The sequence below is a fragment of the Lupinus angustifolius genome, chromosome LG01, assembly GCF_001865875.1.
Source record: "Lupinus angustifolius cultivar Tanjil chromosome LG01, LupAngTanjil_v1.0, whole genome shotgun sequence".
Taxonomy (NCBI): Eukaryota; Viridiplantae; Streptophyta; class Magnoliopsida; order Fabales; family Fabaceae; genus Lupinus; species Lupinus angustifolius.
In genome coordinates this window covers 24,465,541-24,471,579 of record NC_032009.1, presented here as the reverse complement: position 1 = coordinate 24,471,579, position 6,039 = coordinate 24,465,541, and positions in this window count along the sequence as shown.

Here is a 6,039-nt window from a genome sequence, read left to right as displayed (position 1 = left end):
TATTACCCTATTTCCGGGAATAAGCATATCTTCGTGCGACTAAGAATTCAGTTGCCTGTGTCCAGACCAGTCAATAGATCTAAAGATCCCCTTCATCAGTTAACATAATTGGGTTATAGACCCCATTACAATAAACGTAATTGGATATGATTATAAGTAAATAAAAATATAAGCATCACATAATAAAATACAACATAATAAATAACATTTATTCAATATCCATCATATAAAGAAAACTAGGAACAATATACAATTTTTTTCATAAACTCTAATGTGAGAATATATGCTATTAATTTAGTGTAATAAAACAATAGCCCTTGTTGTATTTATATATACTTAAGGTTGTTCATCAATTACAGGTTTAGTAGAAATATTACATATACATAGCAGTATACCTATATCATGATTATCTAAACTAACATTCATTTACTATAATAATAATAATAGTAATATAGGTACCACCAGTCATTGAAAATAAACTCAAGTATACTACTAATTCTATTTGCCTGTTATAGCATATAATTCAATTAAATAATTTGAAACATTCATATGGCAACAAAACAATATAATTGTAAAATAGGAATTTCAGTGTAGAATTAAGAGGACAAAACACTGGCCTCGTAAACATTCATAAGCATAAATCTTAATTAATTTGAAAATACACCGCATACATCTGTTTATATAAAGAAAACATAGAATCAAGACAATTGTATATAGAAGTACAGAGAAAGAGAAAGGAAGTCACGTGTGTTTTATTTGCAACAATTTAGGATAGAACTATATATAAAAGAATATGTAGTAAAACAAGAAATGATCCACAAGGTATAGAACTTTTACCAAAAGAATTGTCTTACTCCTTAGAGTTTTGGTACTATGATCAATAATCTGCAAGGGTTTGGAGTGATATGTCAAATCGTCTTTTAATTGTATTGATTCCACCTCAATGATCTGAGAAGAGTCAAGGACATACTTTCTAAGTTGAGAGACATGAAAGACATTATGGAGGTTTGACAAATATGGAGGCAAGGATATTTGATAAGCAACAATCCCAACTTTTTTGAGAATTTGGAAGGGGCCAAGAAAACGAGGATTTAGCTTTTTGACACGAATTGATCTGCCTATCCCATTGGTTGGGGTGAACCTAAGAAATACATAGTCTCCTTCCTGAAATTCTAGAGGTCTTCTTCTTTTATCCGCATAACTCTTTTGTCTACTTTGAGCAGCAAGCATCCTTTCTCTAATCAACTTAATTTTTCCTGTAGTCTCAAATACTAGATCTGGTCCTAAAAGGGCTTTCTCTCCTACCTCAAACCAACAAAGTGGGGACCTACACTTCCTTCCATAGAGGACTTCATAGGGTGCCATCCCAATACTAGAATGGTAACTATTATTGTAGGCAAACTCTACCAAAGGCAAGTATTTATCTCAACTACCTCCCTCATCTAAAACACAAGCTCTAAGCATGTCTTCTAATGTTTGGATGGTTCTCTCAGCTTGAACATCAGTTTGGGGATGATAAGCAGTGCTAAGGTTTAACTTAGTTCCAAAAGCCTCCTGAAAGGTCTTCCAAAATCTAGAGGTAAATCTAGGATCTCTATCAGAAACAATGCTGAGGGGTACATCGTGGAGTCTAACTATCTCCTGAATGTAGAGTTCTGCTAAATCTTCAAGTGAGAAAGTCGCTCTAATGGGTAGGAAATGTGATGTTTTGGTTAATCTATCAAAGATCACCCAAATGGCATCATGTTTTGTTTGGGTTCGAGGCAAACCCATGACAAAGTCCATAGAAATATTATCCCACTTCCATTCAGGTATTGCTAAAGCTTGAAGGAGACCTGTAGGCTTTTGGTGCTCTATCTTAACTTTTTGATAAGCTAGACATTTTGCTACAAACTTAGCAACATCCCTTTTTGTACCAGGCCACCAATATCTATCTCTCAAGTCTTGGCACATCTTAGTGACACCAGGATGCACAGTCAACATACCTTTATGCGCTTCCGCTAATATTTCCTCCCTTAGGCTCCCCTCCTTAGGAACACATAATCTTCCACGGAACAAGATAAAACCTTCTGGACTCTTATAAAATCCTGATTCATGTAGTTTATCGTGAAGTCCAAGATCTAACTCTTGTGCCGACTCCAGCTTAGTCAAAATATCATTAGATATTTTCAATGTAGTCAGTCTCAAACTAAGAGCACCTAAGGTCACCTCAAGGTTCATATCTCCAAATTCTTCTACCAATGACAACTCACGAACCATCATATGAGACATATGTAAGGTCTTTCTACTCAAGGCATCTGCCACAATATTCGCCTTCCCTGTGTGATATTTCAAATCAAAGTCATAATCTTTAAGAAATTTCATCCATCTCCTTTGTCTCATGTTTAATTCCTTTTGGTCAAATAAGTATTTAAGGCTCTTATGATCACTAAACACCTCAAATTTCACTCCATACAAATAATGTCTCCAAATATTTAAGGAGAAAACTACAGCCGCAAGCTCCAAATCATGAGTAGGGTAATTTCTCTCGTGAGGTCTAAGTTGCCTAGAAGCATAAGTTCTCACCTTTTTATTTTGCATAAGTACACATTCTGACCCATTTTTAGATGTGTCACTATAAACCTCAAAATCACCTAATGGGTCTGGAATCTTTAATATAAGAGTGCTGGTTAATCTTTTCTTAAGCTCGAAGAAACATTCTTCACACTTTTGGGTCCATACAAAAGGTACTCCCTTACGAGTTAAACTAGTTAAAGGCAAAGCCAAAAGAGAGAATTTAGGAATGAATTTTATGTAGTAACCAACTAAACCCAAGAAGCTCCTAATCTCACTAACACTCTTGGGTTGTTCCCACTGTAACACTACATCAATCTTATTTGGGTCTACCGAAACACCCTCATGAGAAATGACATGTCCCAAAAATTTCACATCACTTAACCAAAACTCACACTTTTCCGGCTTGGCATATAACTTTTTCTCTCTCAAAATCTACAAGACTATCCTCAAGTGTTCCTCATGTTCCTGATAGGTCCTAGAGTATATCAATATATTATCTATGGATACCACAACAAACTTATCTAAGAAAGGCCTAAATATTCTATTCATGTAATCCATGAACACAGCTGATGCATTGGTCAACCCAAAAGGCATCACACGGTACTCATAGTGCCCATACCTATTCCTAAAGGAAGTCTTAGGTATATCCCTAGGTTTAATCTTAATTTGATGATACCCTGACCTCAAATCAATTTTTGAGAATACGAAAGCTCCTCTCAATTGATCTAGCAAATCCTCTATCATGGGAAGAGGGTACATATTTTTAATAGTTATCTTATTCAATTGTCTATAATCTATACACAATCTCATACTCCCATTTTTTTCTTAACTAAGAGAATAGGTGCTCCACAAGGTGAAACACTAGGTCTAATGAATTTTTAAGCTAATAATTCCTTGATTTGTCTCTTAAGTTCACTTAGCTCTAGAGGGGCCATCCTATATGGTGCTATGGATATGGGACCAGATCCTGGAATTAAGTCTATTGAGAACTCTACTTCCCTATCGGGTGGTAAGGTAGTAATTTCCTTAGGAAAGACATCTCGAAACTCACTTACTACTTTAGTAGACATTATATCATTGGGGACCTCAAAATCTAAGGAAGCTAAGAGAATGTATCATTGGGCTCCTTCAAGCAAGCAATTCGTGACTTGAGTGGCATTTAAAAACGTGTGAGAGTTTGGAAGCGATTGGGAATGCAAAGAAGGAAACTCAACCGTCTTAGTGGAACAATTCAGTACCACCTGGTTGATATACAACCAGTCCATACCAAGAATAACATCAAGATCCTTTAAAGGCAAACATATTAAGTCAATAAAAAATATCCTATCAAAAATAAAGATTGGGCATTTCAAGCAAGCATATGAAGTAACAACGTTCCCTTTTATAGGGGTCGAGACAGTTAAATCATAAGACAATTTAGTTACATGGATGTCTAACTCTTCCACACAACTTTGAGAAATGAAGGAGTGTGAAGCTCCAGAATCGAAAAATACAACTAAAAGTTTTTCCTTAATTAAGCATGTACCTTGGATCAAATTATTTGACTCGGTAGCCTTCTCCTTACTAAGAGTGTAGACTCTCCCTATGGCTTGGGATCTTTGTTTGGATTGATCCTTCGTCTTTAACTGTGGGCAGTCCCTTGCAATGTGTCCACTCTGAGTGCAACGGTAGCATTTCCCTTGTCCAAAAAGGCAAGGTCTTCCTCCATGAATCTTTCCACATTTTGCACATATCTGATTATAAGGTTCAACTTTCCATTGAGGTTGTTTTCCTTTCCTAATATCAAGTTTAGGCTTGAAGTTCTTATGAAACCTTCCTCCATCATTTGAATCCATCCCTCAGCAGCCATCAGATCATACTCCCCTTTGAAAGATGGTGGAGCATGCTTCTTGTATTCAGCCAAACTCACATATCCTTGATGGTTAACTTCTCCACTCACATTATTATGGAGTTGTGCGAGGATATGATTAGTAGCAGCGGTAGCAGCTGCTTGCTCTACTAATGTGTTGGCTATTTGTTGGAAGGTAATCATTAAAGGATCATCAATGGACTGCTCATTATTTTGGTCACTCCTTGAACTCCCTAGTCCTACCATAGTTCTGCATACAAAGCACAAAATATTGAGTTAGCTACTCTCAACATAATGTACTCAAGTATTTAGAATGTTTGGAAGCTCGAAACAAACAGGGGAACACAATAAGAATCTATCAAGTTTCTAATGTCCAATTTAGAAGTGGTCGACTATTACTATAATCCGAGCTAAATCGAACTGCTCTGATACAAAAAATGTAACACCATAATTTGGATAATAATATACGAGCGGAAACATGTCCATAAACAAAGAATTCTATAACATTAAACTTTCCTTGATATATATGAATAACACCCCAAATATAAAAATGAAATAAAATATCATTAACTTAAATCCACATAATAAATTGGACTTCGTCTAAAGAGGATAAGAACAAAGTCTTAAAATACCCTCAAACAAATAAATGTCTCCATAAAACATACAAGATAAAATTAGCAAATGAAAATAAGTTATCATCTACAATACTGGCTTGTTTGCGATTCTTCCATCTAGTACTCAGTCATTTCTTGGAAGACCCTAGAAATGTCAAAAACCCAAGCATAGTGAGATAAAAATCTCAGTAACACCATGATGACAAAGCCTTTGAAAATATGACATTCCTAGCCGTAACAAGTATAGAAAATCTCCATAAGGAACAACAAAAGAGAAATAACAATACTTTCACTTAATTTTATATTCTAGCTCATTACACATAACTTAAATGTAAATAAGAGGAATATACACATGACACATCATAACGCTTCAATAAATTTGCATATAGCATTAATCGCCTCAAACTCTCAGTCCATGATTAAAAGTTTTGCGCACAACATGCCTGCTGGAGGTGTCTGCCCCTCACTCAATGCCCTGAGTTCGTAGGAATGTCTTACCCTATTTCCGGGAATAAGCCTGTCTTCATGCGACTAAGAATTCAGTTGCCTGTGTCCAGGCCAGTCATGGGTTATAGACCCCATTACAATAAACGTAATTGGATATGATTATAAGTAAATAAAAGTATAAGCATCACATAACAAAATATAACATAATAAATAACATCTATTCAATATCCATCATATAAAGAAAACTTGGAACAATATACAATTTTTTTCATAAACTCTAATGTGAGAATATATGCTATTAATTTAATGTAATAAAACAATAGCTCTTGTTGTATTTACATATACTTAAGGTTGTTTATCAATTACAGGTTTAGTAGAAATATTACATATACATATTAGTATACGTATATCATGATTATCAAAGTGACATTCATTTACTATAATAATAATGATAGTAATATAGGTACCACCAATCATTGATAATAAACTCAGTATGCTACTAATTCTATTTACCTGTTATAGCATATAATTCAATTCAATCATTTGAAACATTAGTATGGCAGCAAAACAATA